Here is a 24,096-nt window from a genome sequence, read left to right as displayed (position 1 = left end):
CATGTAGATAGAGCGGCTAGTCATATAGGAGTGCTCAATATTGTGCACCGCGACCAAGGCGGAGAGGAAAACGAGAGAACTACGTAATTAATGCATGAGTTTAATTAGGGTAGTTTTGTAAAGTACGAGATACATTCCTCCAATCGCAAAATGCCTTGGTTCATGAGATTTGAGATTTGATCCCTATAAACCGGAAGGGAGGGGGTACTGCACACGGTGTAGTCTAGTCACTTGTTGAAATCTCTAGAAAGGCAAATACTCCTTTCCGGTTTACAGGTCTATACTACTCCCTCCGTCTAGGTGTGTAAGCCATCTTACGAGAACCAAATAGTCCCAAAGCACTTAGGCGCGGTGCATTAACTTCTACCTTGTTTCTTGTTTCTTGACATAAGTATCAACCAATAAGAGATGAGAGGTGTGCATGCTTTTAATGACTTGCAATGGCTAGTTCATTGCATGGAATGCTATTAATTAGCAAATAAACATTGGTGACCCGAGGAGGAAACGGTGCTAAGCGCGTGGACCTATGCAGAATGAGTATCAACCAATGGATAAAGGAGTTCAATTGTTAAACAATAGCAATTTTGTCTCATGCAAAAGCCTGGCTAGTACTCCAAGCAACCGCACCATGCGAGCGTTCGCAACTGCCACGTTCGGTTTGCGCTTGGCTCTTCGCCTCTTTGAGAAGATGAACAATGATGTTACTCCTACTTCTACAGTATCAAATCCACTGCTGCATGTCCGTCCACCTCGAGATGGAGGGATAGCGTGTAGCGAAAGCTTCTACTTACTGCTCCTGCCTTTGCGTCTATGACAGGTGGGCCCAACAGGTGGTTGGCCCCCCTGTCATGCAGCCAAAGGAAGGTGCAGTTAAGGCACCGGAGCTCAGTCCGCGAGGGAGAGGGCGTCCTAGTAATCAAATTTCTTGGTCTTGTACGAGTTGACGCGACACATCAAAGCACTGCACTTGGTAAAAGTCTTTTTACACATTTCAAATGGGCTACTTCGTATGTAGGAGTAGACATATTCTGCTTCGTATGTAGTCACTTGTTGCAATCTCTAAAAAGACTTATATTTGGAAACGGAGGGAGTACAACGCATGCATGCATGCCGTGACTTTCCTTTTGATACTTGCATGTGATGATTTGATCCACCTTGCCAAATTTTGACTATAAATTTAACTAACCAAATTTTCATGCATGTCACAAAAAATTATGGGGCTGTTTGGATTGTGACTATGTTTGTCTTATGTTGCCACATTATTTTTCCCACACTTGCCACACTTGCCTAACCTGAGTTGCTCAAATTGTTAGACACACTTTGGCTTGCCTAAGGGAATCTTGCCACAATTTTTGTGTCTATGACATGTGGGGTTCAATGCTAATAAAAAAATTCTTGTCCTAGGTGTGGCTAATAAAAAAGACTTATATTTAGGAACGGAGGGAGTAGAAAATATAAATAATAATGCATGTTGGGGCAACCCACATTTCCGCTAATTTTAGCCGTGGGCTTGTTCACAATTTTTACGAGGGGGTGGTTGTTCATTTAATGGAGGGACTTGTAGTACCAGGCTTGAATGATACAAAGTGCGACCTGGCACACCATAACACCACTTGGAACAAGCGGGTAGCTATCTCAAAAAACAATCAACAACTAAAAAACTGCGACCTAGCATGTAGTAGTACACAATTTTAAACAATTGTTTTGATGGAGTGAAAAAGGAAAACTACCCCACTACTTATACATAGGCCGGAGCCTCCGCGCTTGCTTGCTAGGGTTGCTCTATTCACACACTCTCATCCTCTCCAGATCTAAACAAGATAGGGGTAGTAACAGTGTCTTTCTCCCTTCAAAAAACACTAGCTTTCTATACCCACCGCTGGTTACAGATCCGGACGTATCCCCCTCCGCCGGTGAAGGGGAGGAGGGGCAACGTTTAGGCCGTCGTCGACAGCGAGGGAGGAGACCCACTGCCGGCCGCACCGTTATCTCTGGCCGAGCGCTGGCACGGGAGGTCCTCCGATCCCTTTGTCGTTGCCTATGGGCGGATCCGGCCTCCCGCCGCCCACCTATCCACATCCCAACGACCTTCAGGTATATCTTCGTTCGAAACTGCCTTAGCTCTACTTCCCCAGCTCGCTACATTGCTGCATGTGCATCATTTTCTACCTCTCAGCCCCTCTCGATCGGATGGTCCAACGTCACCTATTTTTTTTTCTTCTATTGTTAGAGGTAAAGCTACTTCATGAAGTCGAATCTTGTACTCCCTCCGTCCGAAAATACTTGTCATTGAAATAAAGTGGGAGTGGGGGAATTTAGTATGTACATCGGACTTGGTACAAACAGGAAAGAAAGGGGATGAAAGTAGTACAGACTGGTCATCCAACCGGTCTCTTGGTCGAAAAGGCAAATATAGGGGTAACGCTGTACACAGTGGTATGACCAGGACTAGATTTGCTATCCACACATAGGAGTAGGTGGCTAGAGTGAACAAAAATGGGACCAACCCAGATATGTTTCTTGGATGTTTGTTTCTCGGGGTAACAAACTATGAATCACCACTTTATGCCCATGTTTACGTACATGGTGCTATACTGCTGGTGCACCCACTGTTCCATGCCCTTATACCAAATATTTAGGCTCCGGTCAGAATAAAGGGGCAGAAAACATAGGTCTTGACGAAAATAGAGGAATAGGAAAGGAATGTAGGTATAAAACTATGGAACAGCGAACCGGAGGAAACTCTCAAGAGAATGTGTTTGGATGGACTATGAAATGTACAGATTTGTTTTTTTAGAGTAGCATGATTGGCAGTATGAGATGATATTTGTTTATTCAGCTGCACAGTGACTACTCTTGTCCTCACCTCACGTACCACACATAGGTTGATTTTTTTATTCCAGCAAACACAGCACAGCAACCTGTCTAACGCATGGCAGCAAGCGCCTGCCTCGGGCTTCCGCCCGAAAAATGAGCAGCGCGTGGATGTTTCTCATCCGATGGAATCAGTACTACCAGACCAGCTTTCCTATGAAACACTATTCATCTTTCCCGTGTTTCGAACGGTTGGAAGGGAAAGAATACCGTAGGAATTGTGTTCCTACGAAAATCCTTCACCAGACCTGTGAACCGAAATGTCCCTGGTAAAAATGAAGCCATGCCACTGTTTTTGCGTGTAATTGTTTGAGACTCTGACAAGTTTAGCCAAATGTTTTTGCCTGTAATTGTTTGAGACTCTGACTGTTTCCTCTGTGCCTTTTTGTGCAAACAGGGATATCCAATTCACCTGGTTGCTGTTGTGACCTTTTGGTGCACTGCACAAAACTCTTCCTAAAAGAAGTGACTTTTGTGCTATTTAACTGGAATGTCAGAATGGAATAGTTGGTTCATTTTTGTCGAACTGCACAAAGGGAGATCTGTGTTCCAATCCTCATCATCCATATTGGCGCCATAACCTTCCTTTAGGTAAGAATGATATTTAATGCATGTGTTCATCTCTATTTTCCGACTGCCATGAGCAAATAATGCTGTTTTTACTAGTACACTTGTACTCCCTCACTGACAAAACCAATTCTGAATTAGAAGGCCAATCATGTACTTGGTTTCTCCGACTGGTGAGGAGAAAGAGAAACAGAGCATGAAGAGGAAGAAGAAGAAGAATAAACAGTGCCAAGGCGATCTTGCTGAAGCCAGAGGCCTCAGTCGAGGCTATTCAAGGGCTCCGGCAATGACTACCTTACATGTGAGATGATCCTCCAGGGAGCCCTTCCACTTCTGTTGTCTCATTTAATTAATTAGGAGTACTTAAGTACCACTAATTTATTACTGCCTAATTTTCCTGTTGGAGTTAAACAAATCTTTAGTAGGACCCTATGCTGAATCATGTACGTGTGAATGTTTGTCTATGGAGGTGAATCATGTGGTGGAGCAGGGAGGGAATATTATTAGTGTCATGACATAATAGTGCTATTGTTTTGCATGTCAATTTATTGCCATTGGTTCAATGAGGCAATGTTTTGCGTATTGTCCATCATTAATTTGATGCTACTGTTTGAGTAATATGCTAATGTCTTCCTATCCTTTCTCACTAAGCTAATGAAGGTTTCACCTTGTTCCTACTTGTGCAAACAGGGATCATGTTGTGCCAATCATACATTTTAGTGGAACTACACAAGAAAATACAATGAACTGTATCCCAGCCAGTGCTTTAACTCTGCTGGAAGTTCTTGATAATCTTTCGATATAATCTCAGCACTGGTAAACAAGAGTGATTTCAACCATACATTTGAAGTGCACAAAAATATATACTATTGTGTGATTCTAGTGAGTGCTTTATCATCTCTTATGGGACTACATGAATAAGCTTTTTTTTCTCAGGTTGGTACGAGCCTAAGGCCTTCATCCATATTAGTTTGTTGTCATCTCTATTTGTATCGTGCTACTGTCATGAGAAACTCCTTTATCTTTGCACTTTTAAGTTTTGCAACCTATGATAAATGGCAATGCTTTGAGTGTTGAGTTGAGCTAATTGGCACTGATTAAATAAACTAATACATCTCTTTAAGCAAGACTACTATGTTGCTAACTTTACCCATTAAGATAATGAGGGTGCTTCTATTTGTTAGTGTATGTTTCATCAACTAGTCCCACTATTACAGTAATCTCACTCTCTCAATATATGTGCCAACATGGATGCTCGATTTTGGTGGAACTGCACAAAATCTTTGGGTGCTTCATTGCCTCGACATCTTCCGTCCTTTCCTGTCAGTCGCTAATCTCCGCTTGCTTTCTTCCTTTGCTGTCAGTCGCTTGGCTTATCTCGGCTTCCAGTCAAAGGAAATAGTAATTGATATGCTACCTCACACAGGTTAGTACTGGTCTTTATCCTGATTATTGTGTCTGTCATATGTATTGGTAATTTGGTATTGTGCTACTATTTGCCGATTTCATAAAGGAGTAATTTGGAGCCTGAACTCGCAGGCAAATCATTACATCGGGTGATTTCAGTAGAACTGCACAAAATGATCAGATGGACAGGTACTTATGCTGCTGCTATGTACTCCAAAGTTCACTCAGACAAGCATCGATGTTGACAAGAAGTGCCTATATTCATTTGAGTATCAACCGGCGTCAACCAATTGTCAAACTCCAAGTATTAGGAGAGTGAACGCCAAAAATATTGCTTGGTGCATAGCCCAGAAAAACGCAGTCCAGTCTTTGGTCCCAACTTGTGCCTTTTGGTTATCAGCACATATGGTAGTGAACTATATGGCATGGAGTCTAAAGATTCCAGACAAGTTGGTTGACGCGTATATTCATCTGGCACTTAATCAGTCTGCATGCCAAGGATGCTCCATTTTAGTTGAACTGCACAAAAAATTTGGGTGGTTCATTTTCTCAACTCCCTCCTTTCTCGTCTGCAATGTAGAATTTTGGCGAGATACAGGACCAAGATGAGCCAGTAAACTAGTTGGATGAAAGTAGTGGCCAAGTTGCTCGAACCTCCCTCGGCAAAGTTCAGATTGTCTGTGCTGCCTCTTATGTACTCGAAAGTTTACTCGTACAAGAACTAATTTTAGCAAGAAGTACCTCCGATTGAACACCATTTACCAGTCTGTACCCTAGGTAATTAAAGTTCGTCCATGGATCATATTGGTTGTGATCTCAATCATTTGGATGCATAAACATACTGAACATGTGTATATCTGAATCTTTTTGTGAATTATGTATGAATATTGTCGTGTGATCTATCAATCATTTGGATGCATAGATATGCTCAGCTTGTGTATATATGAATCTTTCGAGTTGTTGATAGTGAATGTTGGCTATGAATATGAATGTGTCCTGTGAACCTGAGTTTGATATGAATGTTTACCTTTTCTGTTGTATTTGTGTGTGAACTTGTTAGTATGCCTTCTGTGGGGTATAAAACGCGGGTCTCTTATAAAAGTAATGTTGTGTCCAATTTATTTTGAGTAATAACTCGCTAATTTCTTAATTATATATATAAAAAATGTGCCTCTCCGGTTTATTCTTTGATATTAATTGCTCCTTCTAACATAACATTATATATATAACGAGCCCACCTAATACGTGTATTTCAAGGAAGTGCAAATGGGCTGGGATTTCTTAGAAAATATAAATGGGCCTGATTGACGCGAAATTATTTGTTCACCTAGCCCAGAAAATGGACTGTACATTCTAGAAAACATGGGTTAAATATATGCCACATTTTTGCAGGCTGACATGTGGGCCAATAGGTCGAAGCCTACGCAGGGCGTTGTCAACTTGGTCAACAAATGATTGTGTCATCCACAGCCATTGGATTTATATCCAACGGCCGGCATGCACCTTCAATCTCTCGTCTTCTTCCTCCAGCATCGCCGGGACCGCCTGGTCCGGCCTCCGGCGGCTAGCGGCTCTGCTTAGCACGCATTGCTGTGAAGCGCTACCCCATCGTCGGCCAGGCTATCCCTCCACCCCTCGACACCTCCTGTTATTCTCCACAGACTACAGCCCCACGCCGCAACAGAACCAGTTATAACCCTTCTCCTCCTCTCAATCTGCGACTCCACTGCCGCGTTTTCCCATCTCTGAGTCGTTCCCATCCGGGGCCTCGCCGTCATCCACTGTCTCGCTGTGTTCGGTGCAGCGTGGTCAACAAACGAGAGTCATCTGAAGAGGACTGTATGTGGAGAGCCTGACGGCTAGGACCCACGAGGTCCATGGTCGCACGCAAGGAAAGTTCCTCCTTATTAAGCTAAAAAAATGTTTCCTCCACCTGAGAGCTGGGACCCACCGGCTGTATCTTCGCACGGAAGGAAGTGCCTCCTTGTTTTGCAAAGAAAATTATTCATCCCGTTGACAGCTGGGACCCATCAGATTTGGTGACTGACTTGTGGGCCTACTAAGCGGACGTGTACGCACGGCTTTGTCAACTTAATCAACAAATGATTCTAGCAGCTGGACCGTTGGATGTTAATCCAACTTCCATGCTCCTTCTTCAACCTCTGTTCTTGCTCTTGTCTCCCATGGGCGGCACCGCGGCTGTGCTGCCGCGCACCCGAACCAGTGAAGTTTCCCACTCCTCTCCATCTGTGACTCCACTACCCCGTCTCCCCCATCTCCGGGTTGTTCCAGTCTGGGTGCGCTCGGCATGGTGTGGTCAACGTGGTTAACAATCGAGAGTCATCGGAAGATGACTGTACGTGAGAGGCTGACAGTGGGGACGCACCACGCCCATGGACGCATGCATGCAACGGAACGCGGCGAGGTCAACATGGTCAAGGAACGACTTCCATCGGAAGTATACTGTACGTGGAGAGTCTCAGCTGGGTCCACGGCCGCAGCAAGTAAGTGCCTCCTTATTACGCGGAAAATAATGATTCCTCCAACTGACAGCAGGGACCCACTGGACGGGCCACCGTATTTTGCAAAAAAAACATTTGCCCCTGACTGCTGGGACCCACCTGACGGGCCACCGTATTTCACGAAAAAAATGTTCCCCCCGCTGTCAGCTCAGACCCACCGGAAGTGCCTCCTTATTACGACAAAAAAATGAATACTCCCCCTGTGATACGTCCATTTTGCATCATGCTTTTATATCAATATTTATTGCATTATGGGCTGTTATTACACATTATATCTCAATACTTATTGCTATTCTCTCTTATTTTACAAGGTTTATCATGAAGAGGGGGAATGCCGGCAGTTGGAATTCTGGCTGGAAAAGGAGCAAATGTTTGAAACCTATTCTGCACAACTACAAAAGTCCTGAAACCCCATGAAATAACTTTATGGATTTAATACGAATTTATGAGTGAAAGAAATAGGCCAGGGGGGCCACACCCTGTCCAGGAGACAGGGGGCGCCCCCCTATAGGGCGCGGCCCCCTATCTCCTGGGCCCCCTGGTGGGCCTCCGGCGTCCATCTTCTGCTATATCATCACTTTTACCCTGGAAAAAATCGTGGGCAAGCTTACAGGACGAAACTCCGCCGCCACGAGGCGGAACCTTGGCGGAATCAATCTAGGGCTCTGGCGGAGCTGTTCTGCCGGGGACACTTCCCTCCGGGAGGGGGAAATCATCACCAACGTCATCACCAACGATCCTCTCATCGGGAGGGGGTCAATCTCCATCAACATCTTCACCAGCACCATCTCATCTCAAAACCCTAGTTCATCTCTTGTATCCAATCTTGTATCAAAACCACAAATTGGTACCTGTGGGTTGCTAGTAGTGTTGATTACTCCTTGTAGTTGATGCTAATTGGTTTACTTGGTGGAAGATCATATGTTCATATCCTTTATGCATACTATTAGTCCTCTGATTATGAACATGAATATGCTTTGTGAGTAGTTACGTTTGTTCCTGAGGACATGGGTGAAGTCTTGCTATTAGTAGTCATGTGAATTTGGTATTCGTTCGATATTTTGATGAGATGTATGTTGTCTTTTCCTCTAGTGGTGTTATGTGAACGTCGACTACATGACACTTCACCATTATTTGGGCCTAGAGGAAGGCATGGGGAAGTAGTAAGTAGATGATGGGTTGCTAGAGTGACAGAAGCTTAAACCCTAGTTTATGCGTTGCTTCGTTAGGGGTTGATATGGACCCATATGTTTAATGTTGTGGTTAGGTTTACCTTAATACTCCTTTTTGTAGTTGCGGATGCTTGCAATAGGGGTTAATCACAAGTGGGATGCTTGTCCAAGTTAGGGCAGTACCCAAGTACCGGTCCACCCACATATCAAATTATCAAAGTACCGAACGCGAATCTTATGAACGTGATGAAAACTAGCTTGACGATAATTCCCAATGTGTCCTCGGGAGCTCCTTCTTCATTATTAGAATTTGTCCAGGCTTATCCTTTGCTACATAAAGGATTGGGCCACCTTGCTGCACTTTATTTACTTTGTTTACTTGTTGCTCATTACTATTTATCTTATCACAAAACTATCTATTACTTACAATTTCAGTGCTTGCAGAGAAAACCTTACTGAAAACCGCTTATCATTTCCTTCTGCTCCTCGTTGGGTTCGACACTCTTACTTATCTAAAGGACAACGATAGATCCCCTATACTTGTGGGTCGTCAAGACTCTTTTCTGGCGCCATTGCCGGGGAGCGTAGCGCTGTTGGTGAGTGGAACTTGGTAAGGAAACATTTATATAGCGTGCTGAAATTTTCTGTTACTGTTCACTATGGAAACTAATCCTTTGAGGGGCTTGTTTGGGGTATCTTCACTCCAACGAAAAGAGCAAAGAGATGCTCCCCAACCTACTGAACTTTATGAAAATATTCACTTTGAGATTCCTTCGGGTATGATAGAAAAACTGCTATCTAATCCTTTTGCAGGAGACGGAACATTGCATCCCGATTTACACCTTATCTTTGTGGATGAAGTTTGTGGATTATTTAAGCTTGCAGGTATTCCCAATGATGTTGTCAAAAGGAAGGTATTCCATTTATCTTTGAAGGGAGATGCAATGACATGGTATAGGCTATGTGATGATACGACATCTTGGAATTATAAGCGATTGAAGTTGGAATTTCACCAGAAGTTTTATCCTATGCATCTTGTTCATCGTGACCGTAATTACATATATAACTTCTGGCCTCGCGAAGGAGAAAGCATCGCTCAAGCTTGGGGGAGGCTTAAGTCAATGTTGTATTCATGCCCCTATCATGAGCTCTCTCAGGAAATGATTATTCAGAATTTTTATGCTCGGCTTTCTCTTGATAATTGCAACCTGCTTGATACTTCCTATGCGGATTCTTATATGCTGAAGACTATGGATTTCAAATGGGACTTATTGGAAATAATTAAACGCAACTCTGAAGATTGGGGTTCCGACGATGGTAAGGAGTCAGGTATGACACCTAAGTTCGATTGTGTTAAATCTTTTATGGATACCGATGCTTTCCATGGATTTAGCTCTAAGTATGGACTTGACTCTGAGATAGTAGCTACTTTTTGTTAATCTTTTGCTACTCAAGTTGATCTCCCTAAAGAGAAGTGGTTTAAATATAATCCTCCTGTTGAAGTGAAAGTAGTTTCACCTATTACAGTCGAAGAAAAGACTATTACATATAGTGATCCTATTGTTCCTACTGCTTATGTTCAATAACCTCCTTTTCCTGTTAGGATAAAAGATCATGCTAAAGCTTCGACTGTTGTTCGTAAGAGTAATACTAGGACTTATACAGCTCCTGAGCAAATTAATGTTGAACCTAGTATTGCTATGATCTAAGATATCTTGGATGAGGACTTAGATGGGCATGTTATTTCTTTCTTGGGTGAGACTGCTAATATTGCTAGACCTGATACTAAGACACGTAGACCTGTTGTAGGCATGCATGTTATTTCTGTTAAAATAGGAGATCATTGTTATCATGGCTTATGTGATATGGGTGATAGTGCTAGTGCGATACCTTATGATCTTTATAAAGAAATTATGCACGACATTGCACCTGTTGAATTAGAAGACATTGATGTTACTATTAAGCTTGCTAATAGGGATACCATCAAACCTATTGGAATTGTTAGAGATGTTGAAGTTTTGTGTGGGAAGGTTAAATACCCTGCCGATTTTCTTGTTCTTGCTTCCCCACAAGATGACTTGTGTCCCATTATTATTAGTAGACCCTTCTTGAATACAGCTAGTGCTAAGATTAATTGTGAAAGGAATATTGTCACTGTTGGCATAGATGGTATGTCTCATGAGTTTAGTTTTGCAAAGTTTAGTAGACAACCTCGTGAAAGGGAACCATCTAGTAAGGATGAAATTATTGGTCTTGCTTCCATTGCTGTTCCTCCAACTGATCCGTTAGAACAATATTTGCTAGACCATGAAAACGATATGTTTAGGAAGGAAAGGGAAGAAATAGATAAAGTGTTCCTTAAACAAGAACCTATACTGAAACATAACCTTCCCGTTGAAATTCTTGGGGATCCCCCTCCACCCAAGGGCGATCCCGTGTTTGAACTCAAACCATTGCCTGATAATCTTAAGTATGCTTATCTTGATGAAAAAGAAATATATCCTGTTATTATTAGTGCTAACCTTTCAGAGAAAGAAGAAGAAAGATTATTGAAAACTCTGAAGAAGCACCGAGCCGCTATTGGATATACTCTGGACGATCTTAAGGGCATTAGTCCCACATTATGTCAACACAAAATTTCAGTAGAGAAAGATGCCAAACCAGTTAGAGATCCTCAAAGACAATTAAATCCCAAGATGAAGGAAGTGGTAAGAAAGGAGATACTAAAGCTCCTTGAGGCAGGTATAATTTATCCCATTGCTGACAGTGAATGGGTAAGTCATGTCCATTGTGTCCCTAAAAAGGGAGGTATTACCGTAGTTCCTAATGATAAAGATGAATTGATCCCGCAAAGAATCATTACAGGTTATAGGATGGTAATTGATTTCCGTAAGTTAAATAAAGCTACTAAGAAAGATCATTACCCTTTACCTTTTATTGATCAAATGCTAGAAAGGCTATCCAAACACACACATTTTTGCTTTCTAGATGGCTATTCTGGTTTCTCACAGATACCTGTATCAGCGAAGGATCAATCTAAAACTACTTTTACTTGCCCTTTTGGTACTTTTGCTTATAGATGTATGCCTTTTGGTTTATGTAATGCACCTGCTACCTTTCAAAGATGCATGATGGCTATATTTTCTGATTTTTGTGAAAAGATTTGTGAGGTATTCATGGATGACTTCTCCGTCTATGGATCCTCCTTTGATGATTGTTTGAGCAACCTTGATCGAGTTTTGCAGAGATGCGAAGACACTAGTCTCGTCCTGAATTGGGAAAAGTGTCACTTTATGGTTAATGAAGGCATTTTCTTGGGGCACAAGATCTCCGAGAGAGGTATTGAAGTTGATAAAGCCAAAGTTGATGCTATTGAAAAGATGCCATGTCCCAATGACATAAAAGGTATAAGAAGTTTCCTTGGTCACGCCGGCTTTTATAGGAGGTTCATTAAGGACTTTTCTAAAATCTCTAGGCCTCTGACTAATTTATTGCAAAAAGATATTCCTTTTGTCTTTGATGATGATTGTGTAGAAGCATTTGAAACACTTAAGAAAGCTTTGATCACTGCATCTATTGTTCAGCCACCTGATTGGAATTTACCATTTGAAATTATGTGCGATGCTAGTGATTATGCTATAGGTGTTGTTTTAGGGCAAAGAGTCAATAAGAAATTGAATGTTATCTAGTATGCTAGTAAGACTCTTGATACTGCCCAGAGAAATTATGCTACTACTAAAAAAGAGTTCTTAGTAGTTGTGTTTGCATGTGATAAGTTTAGGCCTTACATTGTTGATTCCAAAGTTACTATTAACACTAATCATGATGCTATTAAATATCTTATGGAAAAGAAAGATTCTAAGCCTAGACTCATTAGATGGGTTCTCTTGCTCCAAGAATTTGACTTGCATATTATTGATAGAAAGGGAGCGGAAAACCCCGTTGCAGACAACTTGTCTAGGTTAGAGAATGTTCTTGATGACCCACTGCCTATTAATGATAGCTTTCCTGATGAACAATTAGTGGTCGTCAATGCTTCTCGTACTGCTCCTTGGTATGCTGACTATGCTAATTACATTGTTGCTAAATATATACCGCCTAGATTCACATACCAGCAAAAGAAAAAGTTCTTTTATGATTTAAGACATTACTTCTAGGATGATCCACACCTTTATAAAGAAGGAGTAGATGGTGTTATTAGACGATGTGTGCCTGAGCATGAACAGGAACAGATCCTACGTAAGTGTCACTCTGAATCTTATGGAGGACACCACGCTGGAGACAGAACTGCACACAAGGTACTACAATCTGGTTTTTATTGGCCTACTCTCTTCAAAGATGCTCGTAAGTTTGTCTTATCTTGTGATGAATGTCAAAGAATAGGTAACATTAGTAGACGTAAGAAATGCCTACGAATTATTCTCTTGTTTTTGAACCATTGATGTTTGGGGCTTTGATTATATGGGACATTTTCCTGCCTCCAATGGTTATACACATATTTTAGTTGCTGTTGATTACGTTACTAAGTGGGTAGAAGCTATTCCAACTAGTAGTGCTGATCATAACACTTCTACTAAAATGCTTAAATAAGTTATTTTTCTGAGGTTTGGAGTCCCTATATATCTTATGACTGATGGTGGTTCACATTTTATTCATGGTGCTTTCCGTAACATGCTTGCTAAGTATGATGTCAATCATAGAATCGCATCTCCTTATCACCCGCAGTCTAGTGGTCAAGTAGAGTTGAGCAATAGAGAGCTCAAATTAATTTTGCAAAAGACTGTGAATAGATCTAGAAAGAATTGGTCCAAAAAACTTGATGATGCATTATGGGCCTATAGAACTGCATACAAAAATCCTATGGGTATGTCTCCATATAAGATGGTTTATGGAAAAGCATGGCATTTACCTCTTGAACTCGAACATAGGGCATATTGAGTTATCAAAGAGCTCAATTATGACTTCAAACTTGCCGGTGAGAAAAGGTTATTTGATATTAGCTCACTTGATGAATGGAGAACCCAAGCTTATGAGAATGCCAAGCTTTTCAAAGAAAAAGTCAAACGCTGGCATGATAAGACGATACAAAAGCGTGAGTTTAACGTAGGAGATTATGTGTTATTGTTCAACTCTCATTTAAGGTTTTTTGCAGGAAAAATTCTCTCAAAATGGGAAGGTCCCTACGTTATCGAGGAGGTCTATAAAAATCAACAACTTCGAAGGCACAATTCCGAGGGTGGTAAACGGTCAAAGAATTAAACATTATATTTCAGGTAATCCTATTGTGCGGACCCCGACTCATAAGTCGTGATCACTGAATGCACGTGTACACTGATCCCAGAGATCAATGCTCACTGAACACACAAAAGCTGAATAACAAGAGTCTTACATCCATACATACCATCTTACACAAATTATGACCATTATGGTCAAGTCTTACATAGATAAAGCCACAAGGGCTGAATACCAAATAAACTTAAGCAGCGGAAATCTTCATCGATAAGTAGAACCCATGCCATCTGCCTTAACCCTAATGGCATTCTGACTGGGAAACGTCCTAGTTTGCATGTTCGTCTCCAAAGAACTCTTCTTCGAACTCCTGTTTTCCATGCCTGGCCAATTAAATAACCAGTGGCAAGCCAATGGGTACTTTGAATGTACTCGCAAGCAACCCATGTTTTGGTCCAAGATGTAACAATGCATGATATAGGTAAATTTTTGCAGAAAAGCTAGTTTTGAGTGCAATGACATGTTCAACAACTTGTAAGACATGCATCAGGAGAATTCAAGTAACCATGCGGATAGGTTGCAGATATCAACATAAATAGAGTGGGCATCAACCCAACTCAATCATGTCAAGTCCCTTGACTTGACCCAAGTAGTTTTATCAACACACACATATCGTTTGTAGAACTCTGGATGTAGTTTAAGTAGCACCGACCAACTGTCCTTGACCGTGGACACGGCTATTCGAATAGTTTTACACTCTGCAGAGGTTGCACACTTTACCCACAAGATCCGGGAACTTCTGTGTCGTCCACGACCCGTGGTACCTCAAGTACCCGGGGTAAGCACCCGATCACTATCTTTCCCTAGACAACACTAACAAGGAGTCCACTCGTTGTTCCGTATCCTCACGATGTACATCATACGAGACTCACTCGAGATTGTAACATCCGAGAGGGGACGCAACGGTGTATCCGGTGCCCTGTAAAAACAGTCATGGCCGCCCTACCTGGCATGACCCCGTCCCGGGAGAGAGCACCAACTCTCCCCCGTCACTAGTAATGCAAGCTCCAAGCTAGTATCGGCCTAGGTAATCAATAATGCCCTTTCCCATACAAGGGTAGAGTGGTTGCGCATGTAAGGTTGGGACAGTCGACAAATCTTAAATCTAATCTGTTTTCGAAAACAACACACACACTTGCCTCGGTACACCACTTCTTCATCAAGTGGTTACCCATCTCATCATCTCCCTCGGGCATAAGTGGCACCCAACGGGATTTTCGAAAAGTCTTTTAAAAATACTTTGTCTCCTTCACCATGCATATACCCGTCCCTTTTTGCGTAGCATCTACTTTAGCATCCTATCTACTCCCACCGGCATAACCCTCATAGGAAGGTAGGGTCATACACAATGCAAGTATCAACGAGGAAGTAACGGTGGCAAACCACCCCATGTGGTCACCACAGTATCATGTCTCCGATGCAAGCAATAAAAGTGCTATATGACATGCATAAAAAGGGTTTCATAGACATGGTCAAAAGCCTGCTTGCCTGGCTCAACAAAGTCTTCCGGGTCTTCAAAGTCTTCTGGTCCAACTCCTTCGTCAGCAACGCAATCTATCGTCGTAAAATAATAACGAGAAAAATAAGGCAATAATAAAACTGAAAAACCAAAGTGCTCAGAAAAATGTCAACTCATTTTTGTTAAATACTAGGGTGAAAACTAAGAAGGGGAAAATTCCTAGTTTTGGATTTGGAGTAGCAGAATAGAAGGAATGGATTTTCGGAGGGGTTTAAATATATTCAGATTAGAATTTGAATATGAACAGTACATAAAAGTTGGTTGGTCATGAATGAAAGTTATACCATTAAATAGGTGGGATTTTTATAAAAATATGGGAGTTGGAATTATTGCATTTGGATGAATATTTAATCCTGTGGAATTTTTGCAAGTTTGACAGAAAATAAAAGGAAAAGGAGCACTGTGCCTGCTGGGCCAGAACAGCCGCAGCACAGCTGGCCCGCCTGTCATCCCTAACCCTGCGACAGAGGGCCGACGAGCTCACCAGCGATGTTTCCGGGCACGGCGGCGTGAGATGATGGCACCGTTGGACTCCTCGTCGTGTCGCCATTCGGGTGGTGCCGAAGTTGGCCGGAGGGGAGAAGTGGTTCGTCGGCGACGAGTTTCACGGCGGAGGAGCGTCGGGCGTCGATGGCTCCGGCATTTCCGACTGCAAAACGAGCGGGAAAGAGGGGGGAATCGATCAGTGAGCTATGGGCGTTCCAGAGAAGTAATAAAGAGGGCCGGGTGTCGTGGAATAGTCACGCCAGATGTCCTCGTGAAAGGACTTAGTTGTGGAGCCATCGCAACTAGGAAGCTTGAAGGGGTTAAATCGGGACAAGGGACACGAGAGAGTTTATACTAGTTCGGCCCCTTACGGTGAAGGTAAGGCCTACGTCTAGTTGGGTGGGTATTGATGTTTCGATAACCAGGGAGCGAGACACGCTATGCCCGGTTCTCGATGAGTTGTTTCTTGCCCTAAGTCGCCAGCAGGTCGTGCCCTTATATACACGGGTCGACGCCCACCGGCTTACAGAGTCCCGGACGGCTTATAAACAGAGTCCGGCTCGGTGACCAGTTAAATCTACCTTACGTTACAAGTCATGCCATCATGGCGGTTTACTACAATGGGCTTAAGCCGCCCGTGGGCCTTAAGCTCCTTATTGAACCGCCATCTTCATGCTTGGTCTTGGGCTTCCTCTGATGAGTACTCTTTGCGTAACCCGGTCCCTCCTGGGCGGCTTACACAAATAGTCATATCCCCAACATTAGGCCCCGGATTGATTTGAACCTGTTCATGTCAATCTAAAAAAATGTTTGTAAATAATTAAATCTTCAGTCTTTTGATTATACACAGCGTTTTTGTTAACCCGCCATGATGTCATCTTCTGGATCCGTCTTAACCCGGCGTGACGTCATCCTTCCTTTGACTCATTTTTTATTCCACCGAATCCTTTAACGGATCTCTTCTTTACTGACTGTTCCGAAAATCTAGGCGTCGGGGCCGTTGGATAATAATTGTTATCTCCTTGTTTCCCGTGCCGTCTCAGTTATCTTCTTCCTATAAATAACCACGACTTGGATCTCTTCCTTTTCACCCTTCCAGTCATCTTCTTCCTCTCTTCTCTGCCGCTCAAGCTCCGCTGCCGTTACCATCGACCCCTCGTCTTCATCAACTCAGGCCGCTGCATCAACCTGACTGTAACCAGAGATCGACGGAGAGCCTCCGCGGTTCATCCTCCTCCGTGAGTTCCCTTTTCCCCTTTCTTAGATCTATCTTGAAGCTCTGCTGAGTTCATCGGGTTCATCACCTCCCGATGCAGATCCCTGCTAGTTTGCACTTCCACAGCCTGTTTAGATTGTAAAAACCTTGCAGAAACGCTATGGTAGTTGTTTGTGTTGATCTTGTATAGAAATAGATCTCATTTCTCTTGTTTGGAAACCTCCTTTGAATGCATGAACTTCTCTGCCCTGTTTTTAGGTCTAGAAATTTTCTCTTTTAGGACAATAATTTGATCCATAATACGAGCTGTTGTCCGTGAAACTTGTTTCTATCACCCGGAAAGCTTCTTCTGGAGAACTTAGTTTATCACCACTGTCTAGGTGTCCGGTTTAAAAATCCTTGAATGATTGTGGATCCTAATAGCGGCTTAAAATTTACCGCACAGTCACCCTTATATCATTAGGCCCCTTGCTTAAGCCGCTATTTCGAATAAATTTGAAGATTTCTCCCAGGTTAAATTTGAACCGGAACCTTTTACTTTGTCGTAGGCCACTGCCGTTATGGATCCTAAGGCGGCTAAGGCCCCTGTGACTTGCAACTGGGTTCCATCCACAGTCACCAAAAGCAAACTTGCTGAGTTTGTAGCGTCTGGTCATCTGCCAAAAAAGGAGGTCATGTCCTACCGTGCCCCTCACCCATCTGAGGAGATACCTCAACCCAAAGACGAAGAGGTAGTAGTTTTCACAGATCATATGAACCGGGGATTTGCCCCTCCCGGCTCAAAATTCTTCAAAGAAGTTCTAGATTTCTTTGACCCGAGGCCTCAAGACATTGGACCCAATTTCGTGTCCAATCTGTGCAATTTCCAAGTTTTCTGCGAGGTTTACTTAGGAGAGGAACCAAGCCTGCTGCTGTTCAGAGAGCTTTTTTACTTGAACCGGCAGAATGAACGCGCCAACGGGCCTAGTCTTGAGCTTGGCGGCATCTCAATCCAGCGGCGGAGAGACTGCCTTTTTCCTTACGCTGAGCTGCCGAGTCACCCCAAAGACTGGAACCAGACGTGGTTCTACTGCCAAGACACCTCTCCGGCTAACAAGAAGCCTCTGCCTGGCTTTTGCGCCCTGCGTCTTGAGTCCAATCATCATCTGGCGGACAAGTTAACTGCTGTCGAACGCCTGCCTCTTAACCCCACCATCAGAAAGATCAAGGCCCTCTTAGGCAACGGGTTAACTGGCATTGATTTGGTCCGGGTCTGGGTCACCTGGCGGATACTACCACTAAGCCGCCGCTCCGGCTTAATGTGTACGTACACCAGCGAAAAGGACGACTCAATGCGTCATAGCCCTGAGGACTTACCAGATGATGTGGTAGATGCTACAGTCCAATCGCTATTGAAGGAAGGCACTGTAACCAGCAATACTTTCAGTTTGCTTCCCTTCTGCAAGAAGAATCCGGCTCCTGCAGTAAGTTACTAGTCTTCACAAATACTCTTTAATATGTTAACTTCTGGTACTTATGATTCTTTGTCTTTTCCCACAGGCCGATGACAACTTCTGGAAGGTCAAGTATGACCATGAGGCTGCAAAACTGGCCCGGGCAGCCAAGAAGACCGAGAGGAAAGCCGCCAGGACGAGTACCTCTAAAAAGAATAAACCCAGCGCCTCTGATATGCTTAATTGGATGACTCTTCGTCAGATGAGGAAGAGGTAATCTTTTTTATTTTCTTTAACTCCTTTGCCGTTATCTTACTGACATTTGATCCTTTCAGGAGGATACTGGGAACAGTCAAGCAGCTGGCGAAGAGGTAACTATAATTTCCTCCGACTCAGAGCCTTTGCCAACACAAAGAATCCGAAGGGTGACCCGGAAAGTAAGGTTTTCACACCCTCTCGCTTACCAAGATCCTCAATTTCTTTTGAAGCAACAGCAGCTTGAGAACCGGCGACAGACTCGGGCCAACCAGAATGAAGAGCTTTCCTCCGGCTTACCCGATGTAACCAGGAAGCGTCGGACCGAGGTTATCTCGGACTTACGTTTTGTTTTACCCTTGATGGGTTTGATTCCCCAACCTCTCAATTCATCTGACTCCAATTATCAGGATACCTCTCCTTCTTCTGGCGAGTCGATGCAATCGAACATGCCGGCTTTCAAAACGGCTCCCGGGTAATATAACCTTTCTTACGTTGAATTTATCCATACTTATGTTTTGATACTTATCCTTCCACTTTGATTGACAGTGGGCAAGTAAAGCCCAGCAAGAGGGCAAAGAAGAATAAGCCGTCCCAAGACCCGGTGGTTACTGAACCAGTGTTTGACTCATCCGTTCCAGACAACTCCGCTCATCAGCCACCGCCTGAACCGGCTTCTGACATCCCGCAGCCAACTTCTGATCCGCCTGCAGAAGACGTGATTCATAACTCGGATGACCCGGAAGTTCCTAGCCCGGCCAAGACGGCTGACCCGGAGGTTGAGATTGTGAAGAGCCAATACATTGAACCGGGCCGGCCTACTCCCTTGCCCAATGCACCGCCAAGGAACAGTTTGCCCAGCGCCGGAAGTCCAAACAAGACATCACTGATTACTCTCACCTAAGTATTGGTGATATAGTCTCGGGCTATCTGAACCAAGTGCACAGTAGTCGTGACCTGGAAATTGACATGGTGAAGCAAATACATCATAAATCTGAGGTAAAATTAAGCTTTCACTCTGAATCTTACTTACTGTACGAGCCCCCAAGTCTATTGCTTATGAGAATATGTTGTAGACTTAAGAATCTTCTAGCTATTAGTTTTGTCCGGTTTAAATTAAATATGTTTAACCCGGAGATAACATGAAACTTTAAATTTGGGTTACATTAGCCCCCAAGTGTCAAGTACCTTTACTTGTAAAGTGCTTGAGACTTAATATGTGTAACTTGGTGAAATAGACTAAAAATTCTTTAAACATACATTAGCCCCCAAGTGCCAAGTTTCTTTACTTGTAAAATACTTGGGACTTAAATGTTATCTTACCAAGATTCTTACCATAACCTGATGTCAAATGCAGGCCACCGTAAGTCAATTTGAGGCGGAGATTGCTGAGTTGAAGAGCCAGTTGAAGACCCAAGAGCTCAAAGCTCAGAAAGCCAATTCCAAGTTTGAATTCAGTATCTCTGAACAAGAGAAGCTGAAGAAAATTTGTGAATCGGAAAAGAAGGCTTGGGTGGATGAGAGGGCTTCACTGGTGACCCGGGCTGAAACAGCGGAGGCATCTCTTGCCGCGGCAACAAATGAGTTGTCCGACTTAAAGCGGCACATATCCCAAATGGTCTCAGCTATCTTTGGTAAGCCGCCCGTAAATATTGTAATCCTTCAAGAGTTATCATAATAGTTGCCTCCGGCTTACTATTATACCTGTGAACATGCAGGCTCCAGGAGTACCAATCTGAAGGAAAATATGCTTGTCAAGCTTAAGGCAGTGTACACCTTGGTAGAGCAGCTATACTCCGGTCACAGCGTGCGTTGACCGCTATGGCTTTATCAAATACCTCTCCCCGGCTTCTGCAAGACGTGTTGAGACATCTGTCGGTGCTACCTCAACGCATTCAAGACTTAAGGCGGGCATCCGCGAGAGCCAGAGTCGTGGCTGCGTTGAGTCGGGCAAAAGCATGGGTGCCAGAGCTTGACCTTGCTGACCTCTCTCTTGGATATCCAAGTCTTAAGGAGGACGGTACTGCTTTTGGCGAACAGGACTTCACTGCCTGTGTTAAAGTCGTACGCCCTCTGGCGACTCTCATTGGGGAGGATATTGATCTCACCAAGTACTCACCGGGTTATGATAGCGAGAATCGGAGAATCCCAAATGTCCCATATGACCAAGTCAGCCTGCTCCCTCCAACGCGTAAGCATACCTTTGCCCCTGAAGTGGACCCGGCCAGTTTAATAGATGATGAAGCTGAATTTGAAGCTTTGAGCGGCATTGACTGGGTCTCGTCCACCTTCCAGGACACAACAACCAAAGGAGAGGTGGGGAAGGATAATCCGGAGTCATCCAGCCAACCAGAGGAATGAGTCGCCAAGCCGGGTTATAATTCCGCAAAGAACAATGCTTCACTTATTCAGACTCGGGGAGTCTTGTAATAGGATAGAAAAACTCCTTAATGCCTGTCATGCCTTATGGTACTTATTGCTTTTGTTAAGCCGCCAGTACTATTTGCATCTTGCTTATGTTAATCAAGTGTTTCCTTGATATTTCACCTTGCTCCGTTTTATCCTGCAACCCCTTTTGATAACTTCTCCGGCTCATATAGATTTTTACCTGGCACTTTTTAGAACCTGAGGTAACCAATATAAAACCGGAAGGATCAAGAACCATCTCCTTAAGAAGGTTTCAATGATAGTTAAAAGAATTATACTTGCAATGTTCACAGGCTCCTGATTCGAATACGATCAGAGAACCGTTCCAAAGGGGTTAAGATAAGATTCGGATATGATCATATAGCCCCCAGTGGCTTTGGCGATGCCGATCAAGTGGGTATCAACAGCTATGTTCTCTTTGGTTCGAATACGACCTATGTTTGAACAGGAAGCCCCCAAGTGAACATTAGAGTTGTTTAATGACGCTGATTCGAATACAATCCACGTCATACCCAAAGGGGTTAAGCTATGATTCAAATTTGATAAGGAAGCCCCCAAGTCGGTTTGGCAATATGCCGATCAAGTGGGTATCGACAGCTATGTTCTCTTTGGTTCGAATACGACCTATGTTTGAACAGGAAGCCCCCAAGTGACCAAAGCTAGATTCAGATATGATCATAAGCCGGACAAAGGGAAAGCCGGATTCAGATATGATCCGTCCCCTGTTGGCAGTGTCCATCACCTGATAAGGAAAACATGAAACATTTCTTTATGGGAAAAAAGGACAGAGGTCCTGCTTTATTGCTTTATATAATATGTACATTATAGAAAGTATCTTAAAAAGAAACTTAAGTATAGTAAGGCCGGAGATGAGCTATGTTCCACGGCCGGCGGGTCTCTTCCTCCGACTTAAATGAGTCCTTGCGCTCTCGAATGTCGATGAGATAATATGACCCGTTGTGCAGATTCTTGTTGACCACAAAGGGCCCTTCCCAAGGTGGGGATAGCTTGTGCATATCAGACTGATCCTGGATGAGCCGGAGCACCAAGTCACCTTCTTGAAAGGTTCTGCTCTTAACCCGGCGGCTGTGATAGCGGCACAGGTCTTGCTGGTAAATCGCCGAGCGGGCTATTGCCAAGTCTCGCTCTTCGTCCAACAAGTCAAGTGCATCTTGACGAGCCTTTTCGTTATCTACCTCAACGTAAGCCGCCACTCGGGGTGAATCGTGCCGGATGTCACTTGGCAGGACCGCCTCTGCTCCATAAACCATGAAGAAAGGTGTGTATCCCGTGGATCTGTTAGGCGTAGTGTTGATGCTCCATAACACAGAGGGTAACTCCTCCACCCAACAACCCGAAGTCCGCTGTAAAGGGACCAAAAGCCGGGGCTTGATGCCTTTCAGGATCTCTTGATTAGCTCTCTCTGCTTGACCATTGGATTGAGGATGAGCAATAGCCAAAACATCAAGACGGATATGTTCTCTTTGACAAAACTCTTCCATGGCACCCTTGGAGAGATTAGTGCCATTATCGGTTATAATGCTATGTGGAAAGCCAAAACGAAAGATCACCTTTTTCATGAACTGAACCGCCGTGGCTGCATCACACTTACTGACCGGCTCTGCCTCAACCCACTTAGTAAACTTGTCCACTGCCACCAGCAGATGTGTCTTTTTGTCCTTAGACCTTTTGAAAGGTCCAACCATGTCAAGCCCCCAGACTGCAAACGGCCAGGTGATTGGGATCATCCTTAACTCTTGAGCCGGCACATGAGCTCGTCATGAGAACTTTTGACACCCATCACATTTACTGACCAGGTCCTCTGCGTCAGCATGAGCCGTCAACCAATAGAAACCATGACGAAAAGCCTTGGCCACGAGAGATTTTGACCCGGCATGATGGCCACAATATCCTTCATGGATCTCACGAAGTATTTCTTGGCCTTCTGTAGGTGACACGCAGCGTTGAAACGCCCCGGTGACGCTGAGGTGGTGTAACTCGCCGTTAACAATCGTCATGGATTTGGAGCGCCTAACAATTTGTCTTGGCAATGTCTCATCCTCCAGTAATTCACCCCGGGTCATATAAGCCAAGTAAGGCACCGTCCAATCCGGGATAACATGAAGAGCCGCCAACAGCTGTGCCTCCGGGTCTGGCACTGCTAAGTCTTCCTTGGTAGGTACCTTGACAGAAGGGTTATCTAACACATCAAGAAAGGTGTTGGGCGGCACCGGCTTACTTTGGGATCCTAACCGGCTTAAAGCATCAGCCGCTTCGTTCTTCCTTCGATCAATGTGCTCCACTTGATAACCCGTGAAGTGACCAGCCATAGCATCTACTTCACGATGATAAGCTCCATGAGGGGGTCTTTGGAATCCCACTTGCCTGACACTTGTTGAGCCACCAAATCTGAGTCACCCAAGCATCGTACCCGGCTTAAGTTCATCTCCTTAGCCATCCGGAGACCGTAGAGTAATGCCTCATATTCAGCTGCATTGTTAGTACATGGAAACATAAGCCAAGTACATAACAAAATTTGTCACCTCGAGGGGAAGTTAACACCACTCCAGCCCCTGAGCCTTCTAGCTGCCTGGACCCGTCAAAGTGAATAGTCCAGTATGTGTTATCCGGCTTCTCCTCAGGTGCCTGCAGATCTGTCCAATCATTGATGAAGTCCACCAAGGCCTGAGACTTAATAGCTGTCTGAGGCATGTATTTCAAGCCGTGAGGCCCAACCTCAATAGCCCACTTGGCGACTCGTCCTGTGGCTTCCCTATTCTGAATGATGTCTCCCAAAGGGGCAGAACTTACCACGGTTATAGGATGGCTTTGAAAATACTGCTTCAACTTCCGGTTTGCCATGAACACCCCATAAACAAGCTTTTGCCAGTGTGGGTACCTTTGCTTGGATTCAATGAGCACCTCACTG

This window comes from Triticum aestivum, chromosome 5B (genome assembly GCF_018294505.1).
Source record: "Triticum aestivum cultivar Chinese Spring chromosome 5B, IWGSC CS RefSeq v2.1, whole genome shotgun sequence".
NCBI classification, from domain to species: Eukaryota; Viridiplantae; Streptophyta; class Magnoliopsida; order Poales; family Poaceae; genus Triticum; species Triticum aestivum.
This window is presented reverse-complemented; position numbering follows the sequence as displayed.